The sequence below is a fragment of the Cydia splendana genome, chromosome 11 (assembly GCF_910591565.1).
Source record: "Cydia splendana chromosome 11, ilCydSple1.2, whole genome shotgun sequence".
NCBI classification, from domain to species: domain Eukaryota; kingdom Metazoa; phylum Arthropoda; class Insecta; order Lepidoptera; family Tortricidae; genus Cydia; species Cydia splendana.
The window spans coordinates 15,298,458-15,312,419 of NC_085970.1; the positions used below are offsets into that span (position 1 = coordinate 15,298,458).

Consider the following 13,962-nt stretch of genomic DNA (forward strand, 5'->3'; position numbering starts at 1 on the left):
GTCTTCGAGACAGTAAAATCGATAGCGCGCCCTATTTGATGCGTCACCAGCTTTCAAAGTAATGAACTGTTACACAAATAGCTGTGAGGTTTTCCATCCATCAATAGAAGGAATAAAACAGTGACGCGACAGCTCAAAGCTATAATTATCAGACAGACAGTTCAAACACAAATCAACCCAGTACAGATAGTGCATAATAATTTTCCATCGTATTTTCACGGAAAAGTACGAACGTGTCTTGCTATTTCAGTCAGTCTCTGTACAAAAAGTACTGAGGTTGACTGAAGTAGCATGACAAATACGAACGTTTCCGAGAGAATACGATGGAAACTTATCCCATGTGCGATGAAGAAACTATAAATAGTACTTAATATAACTATAGTAGTACTTAGTGTGGTAGAAAAGGGTGAATGAAACCCTGGAGCAACATTAGTACCTACATTACGAAACAAGTGCGTAAAATAGGAAATTTTGAACGAGTGGTGACAAATTAAAACACGACCAAAGGGAGTGATTTAAATCGACATGAGTTGCGAATTACCTTTTCGCACGTGTATTGTACAACATTTTACAGGTCATATGGCCCTTAAATTTTCGACATACGCACCAATAGTGCTAGTTACCGCACTAGGGCGATAAATTAGCACCGTATGACCCTGCCTACGAAGCAGGAGGTCCCCGGAGCCGAAAATTTAGTATTTGGCTCGAATTGTATGCAGATATGGAACGCTTAACTGTGTGTAACTAGTCTTAATAATTTTGGTATAATAGCCAGTTTTTAAAAGTATCGCAAATGTCTAACGTTATACCTTAAACGGAATTTTTAACCACATACTAGTATTACCCTGGCATTTCCTTAATAGACCGTTTTTCTTCGAAATTCAAAATTGTTCCGGCGTCGATGTCTAGAAGCGTTTGAAATAATAACTGTATCCTTGCTCATTGTAACGTCGACCTTCTACCAACACAATAGAGTCCATATTTCACTGTCAATGGTACGTCCATAATAAATTTTGTTGTTACGCGCGTTACCATAGAGACGGGGTAGCTTTTAAAAAAACAAGGGTGTTGTGGATAAATGGAGATTTTTAGTTAACGATGTGATTTGTTTGGTCAGGTTGATGTTTATTATATTTTCATAGCCTTTCTGAGTCATGTAAGAAATTTAACATAAGTACCTACATAACCCATTGGTATTAATCACGTCTCGTCTCCTCACTCCTATTGTTATTATAGTATTTTTAAACTCGATGGGTAGGGTGTCAGGTGTTCTCCATATAATTTATAACCTAAAAACGCCAAATCTCGCAAAATTCTATTGAGATGACACCTGTCAATACCAATCGAGTTGGAAATAAATTAATTAAAAATTAAAAAACACGACTGCGAAAAAGCGAACTGAAAAGATAAAAATAATTTTTAGTTGTGTTAGTTACTCAACTTAATGAATGTAAAAAAATATTAGAATATGAGTGTTTAGTGAAGGTTATAAACAACAAACGCAAAAGTTTTATGCTCATTTAGGATCGTGACTGTACCTGTGTATTTTATTTCAATTGCAGTCGGGGACCTTGATGACGTATTGACATTTTCCCATTTAAAAGGTCCCCGACTGCAATTGAAATAAAATACACAGGTACAGTCACGATCCTAAATGAGCATAAAACTTTTGCGTTTGTTGTTTATAACCTTCACTAAACACTCATATTCTAATAATTTTTTACATTCATTAAGTTGAGTAACTAACACAACTAAAAATTATTTTTATCTTTTCAGTTCGCTTTTTCGCAGTCGTGTTTTTTAATTTTTAATTAATTTATTTTATTTTATACTTTTTAGAATTTTTACATTCATTAAGTTGAGTAACTAACACAACTAAAAAATATTTTTATCTTTTCAGTTCGCTTTTTCGCAGTCGTGTTTTTTAATTTTTTATTTATTTAATTAATTTTGGGGTCATGATTTCGTTAATAATCATTTGAAGTCACTTTATATTACTTTTGCGAGGGCGTCCTCAGTACAGAAAGGCACGCAGAGCGCCGCATATATCGGGCTACGCCCGACTACTTTGGAACGCGTACAGTGCGCCACGAATGTCGGGCTACGCCCGACGCTTTGAGCAAGAGGGCACTGAAGGCGTCTTGGTAAGGGTACAGCGTGTCACGTATGTGGGCCTACGCCCGACACTTAGTATGAGAGAGTCAAAGGCGTCTGGCTTTGGACCGAGTGCAGCGCGCCACGTACGTCGGGCTACATCCGACTCTTTTACCATTAGGGCGCCGAAGGCGCCCGGCTTTAGAACGCGTACAACGCGCCTCGTACACGTCCGACGCTTTGAGTAAGAGGGCGCCGAAGGCGCCCGGCTTTGGTAAGCGTACAGCGTGTCACGTACGTCGGGCTACGCCCGACACTTTTAGTATGAGAATGTTGAGGGGACTGGCATTGGACCGCGTGCAGCGCGCCACGTACGTAGGGCTACGCCCGACGCTTTGAGTATGAGGCCGGCTTTGGTAATCATACAGCGTGTCACGCTACGCCCGATACTTTTAATATGAGAGAGTCGAAGGCGCCTGGCTTTGGACCGCTTGCAGCGCGCCACGTACATCGGGCTACGCCAGAACCTTTAAGTGTGAGGGCGCCGAAGGCGCCCGGCTTTGGTATGCGTACAGCGTGTCACGTACGTCGGACTACGCCCGACGCTTTGAGCAAGAGGGCACTGAAGGCGTCTTGGTAAGGGTACAGATGTCACGTATGTGGGCCTACGCCCGACACTTAGTATGAGAGAGTCGAAGGCGCCTGGCTTTGGACCGAGTGCAGCGCGCCACGTACGTCGGGCTACATCCGACTCTTTTACCATTAGGGCGCCGAAGGCGCCCGGCTTCAGAACGCGTATAACGCGCCTCGTACACGCCCGACGCTTTGAGTAAGAGGGCGCCTTCGGCGCCCGACACTTTTAGTATGAGAAAGTAGAAGTCGCCTGGCTTTGGACCGCGCGCAGCGCGCCACGTACGTCGGGCTACGCCCGACGCTTTGAGTATGAGGCCGGCTTTGGTAATCATACAGCGTGTCACGCTACACCCAATACTTTTAATATGAGAGATTTGAAGGTGCCTGGCTTTGGACTGCGTGCAGCGCGCCACGTACATCGGGCTACGCCAAAACCTTTAAGTGTGAGGGCGCCGAAGGTGCCCGGCTTTGGTATGCATACAGCGTGTCACGTACGTCGGACTACGCCCGACACTTTTAGTATGAGAAAGTAGAAGTCGCCTGGCCTTGGACCGCGCGCAGTGCGCCACGTATGTACGTCGGGCTACGCCCGACTCTTTTAGTATGAGGGCGCCGAAGGCGCCCGGCTTTGGAACGCGTACAACGCGCCACGTATGTCGGGCTACGGCCGATGCTTTGAGTATGAGGGCGCCAAAGGCGCCCGGCTTTGGTAAGCGTATAGCGTGTCACGTACGTCGGGCTACGCCTGACCCTTTTAGTGTGGGGGCGTCTTTGGCGCCTGGCTTTGGACCGAGTGCATATACTTGAACAAGTTGCAGGAAGCGCACATCTTTCTTACGCTCTGAGCCGTAGGCCCTACGTGGAGCTCACCCTTCGGCCTTAAAAAAAATGTCATCATCATCATAAATGTTAAAATTAAATCAAACCATACGGTTATAATGATACTTTCACGATTTGTTCTGCCAAAGTCGGTGCAGAGTTAGCTTAGACGGACTCTGTATCGTATCGATTAATAAATAGAAGTTATATTTTAAACTTTTCGATTCCATAAGCGCAATTACGAACATGTTTTAAAAACTATGAGTAGTATGTACCTACCTAATATAATATAATTATATTGTTTTATGATCAGCGGTCAAACCCTTTCCTTTTATTTTAATAAGTATCCCATTCAATAATAATATTTGGTTTTATGAGATTAGCTTCTCTTAACATATTTTGTCAATTCTTACTTTCTCAAAATGAAACTTAAACCCACATGTTGCATATATAGTATCAATCGGCTTTCAAAGCCCTTCATTTTGATACCCTACTCGATAGGTTTGCACGATATTTTTTTCTAAAGGTTGCGTAATATGGCGTATTAAGTCCGCCATATTGTTTTTATAATGACGTCACATAGCCTATGTTACCCGGGATGACGTAAGGATTCTAATGATGTATCATACGTCTAAATCGGTTAAGGCATTCAGAAGTTAAGGTGGAATAAAGAAACTCACATACATACAAACATGAACGCTGAAAACAATACACTCTTTTTGTTTGGGCAGTCGTGTAAAAATGAAAATGAGTTGTCCGGCATTAAAACGGGAGATATAAAATTAGTGTTATTTTTAACCATCTTCAAAATGGAGGACGTTTTTAATGGCCAAACTCATTCTAGGTATCAAGAAAATTGTAAGTGGCAACGCCTTTGTCAACGCCGCATTAGTGGCGCAGCTGCAGTTGCCATCCATGACATTTTTTCATTTTTTAATAAATATTATAGGACAATTTTACACAGATCAAAATTGACCATACATGCATTTTTGTGGTATAGGTAGTTATGAGTCATCTACCAAGCACTATAATACTCGTAATATAACGTGGTACGGTCACCTGCAATAATATGTTACTCCTCGAAGGCCGCAAACATATGCGACACGCTCTTATGGCTCTACAAATAAGATCGTGTCAGATATTTTTGCGGCCTTCATTGTGTAACATATTATTGCAGGTGACTGTACAAGAGTCTTCTAACAAACTGTGCTACTATTGTCGCTTGGCTGACGGGACATAATAACAAGAAATAGTTGATTCACCCAAAATCATTTTCACATCATTATCATATTTTCGAAACCTGAATACACTTCCAAGTAGTTTTACAATTAGATAACATTAATCATTCGTTTTTTATAAAAGTCATTGCGTGTCAAATCAGGGCAGAACGTGTAAGCCTCCCCCTAAGGTCAGCCGGGTCAAGTAAAATAGGTCGACAATAGATCTTTTGTTGTGAAACATTTATACTAGTTATAGTACCTACCTACGGTTTTAGGGTAAACTAAAGCAATATAAACATGGGCCCCGTTGATGCTTTGGGCCTGCTGGGGTATGGCTGAATTTTGCTTGCTGAAAGAAAACAAGTTACCGTCAAAAACATATTTTTTTGATATACACTTTTGCTGACTGTACTTCTTCTCATTTGCATGTCCATTATGTACTTCTCGAGACCTTTCTGATGAGCCTAAACTCGATGTGTATTTCCATCGAGGAGTTTCATTTGGCTACCTTTTCCGAGTCTTCCGACTGAATCATCAGGTGAGCTCCATGAATATTATTGCATCGTCCATCTGATTGAGGAAGTAGTCCAAATTTCAACAGAATCAGATATCAGGAGGTGGTTCTATGTTACAAGATTTGAAGCAATATGTAAATACGCTAATACATAAAAGATGATCCGGTCCTGGCAGAATATCAGTGCCTCTCCCATAGGGTGAAGCGTAATACTGAGCCAGAACCCTTTTGTTTTGCTGCTACGCACAAAGCATTTTTGTATGTATGGAACGTATTTCAATGTATTTTTTCTTTCTACTTCAATTTTGTAAAAATTTGTGTATCTCTTTTTTGTGTTTGTATTATCTGTTTTTTGTCATTTTATTACCTATTTGTATTTTCTGTGTGTATTGTGGCAAACAAATAAACGCATTATCTACTTATCTATCAAAAAGAAGTGAAGCTAAATAAAAGTGTGTAATATAAAACTAAACAACTAGATTATTGTCGTCGTAAATAGACGACTAACTTTACACTGACCCCACCACCACTGTCTATATGTCTATATCTTTGACATAACTACACCTTAGGTACCTACTTGCGAATTTGCAATGCAATCCAAAAAGTTAACCCTTCTAGACTATAATGGCAGTGTTTCCAACCCGTAATCTACCCCCACGTTGCGTGTTAACCCCCCACCACCCTCAAATGACCGTATACGCTCGTGTATGTTATCGAGGTTTGAAATCTGGATATTGTTAAATAGAACTGGTTTTTATGTGGTTTATAATTTATACACGTCAAATGTTAGTGATAAAATATTCATCACAAAATGATTTAAGTAATATTGAGGTCACTTTGCTGTCAATTTAATCTCATTTCGTCATCACTCGCCCATGTATTTAAGTCCGTGGCGTTCACGACAAAAATGTGTGATTAACGGCAATTGATGATAATGGTATTTCCTTTTGCCGAGTTGCTCCTTTTGACTCACAGATGGATTTAGGAAGGGGAATAGTAGGGCTTTTTCATGAAATATTGCATCAAAAATTCGATTGGCTCCCCTTCCCAAATCAATCTGTGAGTCAAAAGGAGCACCTCTGCAAAAGGAAATTCCGTCATCATTATTTGCCGAATAATTAAGCGAACACCAGGGACATAAAGACATTACTTCTATGACCCAATACATTAAAAGTTAACGACCAAGGTATAGATGTATAGGTAAAACGTTTTAATTTAATTTCAATTTTAATGTAATCTCAAATATACTGAAAAAAGTGATTCTCTTGGCTTAGCGATGTCTACAGGAAAGATGTGAACGAATTTAAGTATACAATAAAATGTATTACCGAACAATAAAATGTATATTGAAGCTAACGAGATGCGCTGCAAGTACCTGATAACATTTCTTTTTACTAAACCCTGAATTGTATAGGTACATAATTAAAGGATGACTCACGCTAGACCGGGCCGGGGCCGGGCCGGAGCTTCCGGCGCATCGTTTTCTATGGAAAGCACCACGTGATTACCGATCAGCCGTCATAGAAAATGACGTCGGACGCCTCAGCATAAGCCAGGCCTGGTATAGCGTGAGTCATCCTTAAGTTGATAGCTTAAAATGTATTATTAATTGTTAATCTAGATAATTTATCGAGTGTGGCTAATATAGCACTCCAATAATTTAAATATTGCTGGCCCGCGTACATAATGTTAGGACAAGTTTTTTCAGCCATAAAAAACTAAAACACGCAAGTGAAATTCGCAGAAACAATGCACTTCGGTCACGTTATAAAAACTAGAGATGCCACGAATATTCGGCAACTATTCGGTATTCGGCCTATTCGGCCACTTTGCCGAATATTCGGTATTCGGCCGAATGTTGCCTACTATTCGGCCGAATATCGAATATCTGTTGCACCTACCTAAAAAGAAAAATTACACAAAAAATAACCAAAAACTAGGTATATTTAATATTTAAAATGTATTCTTGGAAAGTAGTTTAATACGAAGGCACGTTTTTGAGCATTTGTTGATACCATTTTTTTTTATCATAGGTCTGATTTGATTGAATCTAATTACATTCATTAGGTAATTCTGTCCAACAAAAAATATATCTTAGCAAACGTTGTGCGTTGATGGCGAACAGTTTTCATAAGAATTGTGACTCAAAATGTTCGCAAGTCATGCCGAATATTAGGTATTCGGTATTCGGCCAAATTCACTATTCGGGGCATCTCTAATAAAAACTACATTTCAAAAGGCAACAACCTCAAAGCGTTTTAAAGACCATAAGTCATTTCGTTACTAGCACGGCGATCCTGCAAAAAATGTCGTAAGTAACATTTTTGTGTAAGTATACATCGTTTTAACTTCATAGTTACCAACGAACATACGTCCGTTTAATATTGACTGGATAAGTGGATAGTACTCGCGGGAAAGGTCGTAAGATACCTGTTTTTACAATGAATTTCGATCTTCTTTGTGTACAAGTACATGAATCTAGGACAGAAATTACTGAAAACTGGATTCGTTGCATGCTTGCATGGCCGTGATTGTAATTTGACAGAGACATGCAAACAAATAACTAATGAAATAGAAATGTTAAAACATGTAGACCATGTAGTACAGTCGCCTGCAATAATATGTTACACAATGAAGGCCACAAAAATATCTGACACGATCTTATTTGTAGAGCCATAAGAGCGTGTCACATATTTTTGCGGCCTTCGGTGAGTAACATATTATTGCAGGTATAGGAATTTATGTTTGGCATGTCTGTGTCCATTTTTTTAAGAAATAAGTTTGTTACTAAATACATATTTGTTATCTTTACACCAAACTATAGGTACGTAACTAACCTACACTACCTAACAACTGCTTTAGAATCAAGTCAATCATAATGTCAAAAACAGAGATCAATATAATCCACCACCTTGGCACAAACATACGTTGACAAAGATTCTTTACAGCCGGCCTAGCCCAGGTTACAATCGCTATCGCTTCGACAACGAAAAGCATTATGTCTCTCTATCACTCTTCCATATTAGTGCAACAGTGACAGTTGCGTTTCGATCGCTACGGAGCGTAAGCGATCGGCATCTTGGCTACGCGGCCTGTACTTATTTGTAGGGTTTTTTTTTACACAGGTATTGTAGGTAGGTTAGGTAGTTTTAAAAAATGTTTGCGTTGAATATGTTGAAGATAAACGTTTTGTTTCATAAAAAAAAATTACCTAAATAATATTGTCCAGCATTTTTGGGCTACTCTGTACATTATTATTTACCAATTTGAGTGCACGTTTCCGATTTAAGTGCCTATTCTGGGGGTCTACCGTGAAACCACGATCGACGTGTTGCCTCCCTGTCACGCTTGCGGACGAATTTACAAGTGCGACAGAGAGGTTCGTGGTTCGCGGTAGGCCCTCTGTAGGTACTTATATCTCCTGCTGCTTGCTATTATAATTATTTTACTTACGTAGACAAATTATAAAAGTAGGCAAGGATTGCCCATATCGTAAAGGCCAAGGCCATAATTACAGGACTAGTGAAATTGCATCGTAATTGGTGAACAATTTGTTTGTAATTATTTGCTGATTACGGGAACGTGTTTAAAGTATGATATTGAGAGGCAAGCTTTGATGTAATTTAGCGAATAAGTTGAAACTTAAGAGCTGGTTTTTATTTTAACAGATTAATTAAAATATGAACTTTAAGTTTTTGCTGTTCAGCAGTACCATCGTATGTTTGACCGTAAAGCCACCCAAATATAGTCCAAGAGCTCCCATCACAACTATGGTCAAAAATTAACTTGAAAATCTTCGTATAGGTGGGAGTATTATTAAAATTGTTAGTAGTTGTATTTTTATAAATGGAAGAAAAACGCAGACAAAACCTTACGTATACGAAAGTAAACTGTCTGTCTGTCTGAGACTGTCTGTTACCTCTTCACGCTTAAAGCACAGAACCGATTTAGATGAATATTGCACTGAAAAAAAAAACCTGGTACTGGTAACCAGAATCTGGTTAGCTGTACTATATTGTCTTGTTGTATATGTGACGACATGACACTTTGTAAACATAACCAGACCATTCTTGTTAAATTAAATTTGTTAATTCTATGAAGTGTATAGTAGTGGGTATAAGACTTTTAGTAAACCCAACTAGCCGGTATGTTAATGGTTACTAAATAATACAGTAACATATACGTTCCTGTCCTGTTGTTATAACAAGGTATTCAGTATATGTAACTGAACGATTTGTGCGGTGTACTGGTTTTATATTGTTCACGTTACCAGAACGCACTGTGCTAATGGGGCTTCTAAGCGAGCCATATGTTCACTGCAATATGTGGCCGGCAACTATTGGTGTCCTCTTACTCACATGTTAGAGAGGGACACTAATAGTTGCCGGACACATATTGCAGTGAACATATGGCCCGTTTAGAAGTCCCTTCAGCACAGTGGGTTCTGGTTACGTGAACAATATATAACCAGTACACTGCTCTTCTAGTAAAATAAATACAGACAAGTTTTTAAGCACACTTATTTTTTTTTTATTGATCAAATAAGTAACACAGCATTACAGTAAAACCAAGGCACTGTGACACTACAAAAGAAAAAAACATTTTGTCTCCACAAAGAAAACAATAGACACAAAAATGACATACAAATTAAACATTGGATTTGGGCGACGACGTAACAGCGTGGCTCCGTAGCGTTGTCTGACTCGGCGTAGGATTCGGCAGGTTGCCCCGGAACCGCCGAAACACCACACCCTTCGGCCAGAAGTCCGCGCTTGCGATGGTGTCCTGCAGAGGCCGCGGCACGCGCACTACAAATTAACTGAAGTGCACATAGTGACGCGACTGTAGCTGGTGCACCCTCAGCGTGTAGCCAGTCTTCCGGCGGACGTACTCCACCACCTCGTCGGCCCCGGCGGAGTAATGCAGGCGAGACACGTAGAGCGCCTTACTCGGTGTCGCAACTCGTAGGCCAGAATTAACCGGCTCCGCAGTGCCACACAGAGTTTTACGAGGCGCCCTGCGCGCCTTGCGTTTCCTTTCCACCAGTGTGAATCCCTCCTTATCCACATCGGTGCGGGAGGACTTTTCCTTAATCGGAGCCCGCACATTTCACTGTGTCAGCAACACGCAAACAACACGCACTTATACTATACACTTGTACTAGTTTACAATAAAATTATGGACAGGATCTACGTAAATAAAACATCGACCGGCCGGAACGTAAGACGCTGGCGTAATGGCTGCCGTTCTGTGACTTGCGCAATTCCTTTCTCCGCCCCCCGCCACCCGCGCATACACCGTGGTGTTGGCACAACTGTTTGATTCGTTCAGACTACAATGCATTATAGTAACCACAACATAATAAATTGTAACGTGTACACTCGTATCTTTATTTTTACATATCAATAGTTAGTGTTACGATGCATATATTAAACGAGACAAACGTTTAATATTTACAACACTTGCATCTTTACATATACAACGAAATTGTAAGCAGTACTAAATTGCATTTAACTAGAATTAAACAGTGATGTTTAAAAAACAAGTTTTACACGATACAACATTTTTTGTTATTACTACCGGATTTTAGTAGATATAACTATATTTTTAATTACTATACGTTCTGGTAGTATTGTAGAAAATTATTTTTTTCGGTGTGGTATCTTTGGGGTCACAGACAAAGTTGGGGGCAGAAGCTAGTGGTTAATAAACTCTACTCGTACACAGATAATATCGACAAAATTATCCAAGCCGTTGAAATACCGATACCAGTAACAGATTAGCTAAGTAACATTTCTATCAGACATCGCCCTAGGACACGTATCCCTCCATTTAGCATATCTATGGCCCAAGGTTCTACGTTACTAGCAATTATATAAACAGTTGAAAGCTTGTAATAGTTAACTGCGTCCGTTAACACCTTTGCCGGTTACGATTATTAATAATGAAGATACGGGCCCGCGAATATGTATCGATACTCGATACTTAGTCGGTGTGAAATTTTTCGAATTAGTAGTATGTATATTCTATAAAGTAGTTTTCAATATCATTAAACAGTCCAAAGGGGGCGTGCATGAACTATAGGGGGCAGCATAGGAGCCGTCAGATTTTTGGCGCGAGGCGTAAATGTGACGTTTATGCTTCCGATGTAGCCTACGAAATGGCAGAACCTACTATGCACAAGGAAACGTACCAACAAGAACGGTAGATGGTAGCACTTGCTTTGGCAATGCACATGTGCACATATGTTTCCGATTCAGGCCACAAGATGGCAGACTCTCCAACGCGCACGGTCCCTATAGCCTAAAAAAATATGAAGAAATAAATCATGTGTCCAAGAAAGTATCGATACTTTTGCGAATCCCTAAATGAAGGAAACGATGGACTCGATAGTGTAATCGGAGCGTGGCCACAAGCAGATCCATATTATTAAAAGGGCTTAAGTGTATCTGTAAAATTATGATTTTAAAGCGTTTTCGAATATCAGTGCAAAGGGTTGTTATGGTTAGTTCAGTTTCTATGTAATTGCAGATTGATACAAATTAGGTCGGAATCTGACCATAGAAATTAATATTTCAGAAACTCGATTTTCGCATAACATACGTACCTGTTGTTATAGTCTCAGAAATATTTTGTTATGTTTGAGTTACTTACCTACTTAGTTTTATAAACAAACAGGTGCTATTTACGATAAATTCCAGATGTTAAGCATATATGACAGGGCATATGCAGAAAACTACCTATTAGCGCTTAATTGCTTTTTAATCAAAATATTAACTGTTTCATCACAAACTGACCTTGGAACAAATAAACGGGAAGACGTCTTGTCTCAAAATACGCGATTATCGACTTTTAGCTACGTAGTAATAAGGTGTAGCAAGCAAAATGTAAGATACGCAGTAAAAGTATTAGGGCAGTTCATTAACTACCCATATAACCATTCCAGTCGCAGAATCACAAACTGGTAACTAAATGTCAGATGTGTCGTAACAGAGTCCACACAATGTGTCTAGAATTGTTTCGAAACAAAGTGTCGTCGCCGTGTCTACACTTTTCCGTAACAAGGTGTCGACACATTTGTGTGCACTTTGCGTGCGGTTTGCGACTAAATCTGACAGCAAATTTGTGACAGCAAATGTCAATATAAAATACCTCTTGAAAACCAAGGTTTGTCAAACTACTATTAGTGTCTCGTGTGCTCGTAATTCTAGTAAGTCATCATGGGCAATGCAAATGATAATAATCGACCGAAACCATATAAACACCCAACACCCGTCAACCTTTTACAGAAAAGTTTTTAAAGAAATTCAATAAGCTACTTAGGTCAGGCAACGAATGCTCCAAAAGTTGTAGAGGGAAATGCTCGGAACTAGGGTTACCAGATGACAGGAATTTTCCTGACATGTCAGGAATTTTGTCCTTTTGTCAGGAATGGGGACGGAACACGAAAATGTCAGGAATTTGTTGAATTGATAGACTTTTTTATAAAGTACCTTTTTATTAACTTAAATCAATACAAATAATAAATTTAATAAAACTTAAATTAATAAACCGCGGCTATCGGCTCAATCGGGTGGCCATCGCTAACGGCTAGACGCCCCCCCCCCCCCCACCCCGTCGTCGTCGTCCTCAAAAAAATGAATGTCAGGAAAAATTTTCGGAAATCAGGAAATTCTAAATTTGTATCTGGTAACCCTACTCGGAACACAATTTTTGACTCCGTAACTCGGTTTGACAAGTTAGGAGGTGAACATATCAAAAGTCCCCGGCCGTAGCCCTTGAGCGGAGGGGGGGGGGGGGGAGAGAGGGGGCTTTGAAGAAAAAACGGAACCCTTATAGGATCACTCGTGCGTCTGTATGTATGTCCGTCTGAATACACAAAATAGTTTTTTACCTATAGATGACAGGAAAACCTATTAGAAATGTGCAGTCAAACGCGAGTCGGACTTAATGTACGGAACCCTTAACGCGAGTCCGACTCGCACTTGGCCGGTTTTTTTGAAACTCTTCTTGACGCTTAACCGCTGAACCGATTTCGTTGAAATTTGGTATAGAAATAGTTTGCGTCCCGGAACAGGACATAGGATAGATCTTATAACCAAAATCATCTTTTGAAGGTGTGAAAAGTGGCGTAGAAATTTGTACGGGAAATCAATAACCGCTGAACCGATTTATATGAAATTTGGGATGGTCTACATCTTTGATTTAGTTAAAAATGATGAAAAAACATGACTTCAAACCTAAACTTAAACAGTATTAACTTCAAGAAGTCAATTCTGAATTCCCCCCTACACCTCATTTCACACCTTTAAAGGATGATTTTTGAGATAACTTATTATATCCTGTCTCGGGACTCAAAATATATGTGTACCAAATTTAAATTAAAACTGTTCAGCAGTTTAAGCGTGAAGAGGAGTTTAAAAGAAAGTATTTTAATAAGTTTATAAGTTTTTACTTCGGAATGGTGTCAATGTGATACCTTAACTAAATTTGGTACTGCGAATTTATACGAAAACGATACCAAACATGGCCTCGTAGCTTTACTGTTGTAGAAGTCAAAATAAAATTGAGAGCCCTAAATTCTTATTACTTGGCCAAACTTGTGTAGAAGTAAAAGGTAAAATAAAAGTCTTCGGCAGGAATATAAGACACAAATATATTTTTTTTTTGCGTTACTATTTC

At 39.6% G+C, this 13,962-nt stretch overlaps 1 protein-coding gene across 1 annotated transcript in view; it reads left to right on the plus strand.

The window, feature by feature from the left end:
* LOC134795220 (transient-receptor-potential-like protein) overlaps positions 1–13,962 on the plus strand; it is a 395,634-nt gene that overhangs the window by 264,631 nt on the left and 117,041 nt on the right. The window lies entirely within an intron of this gene.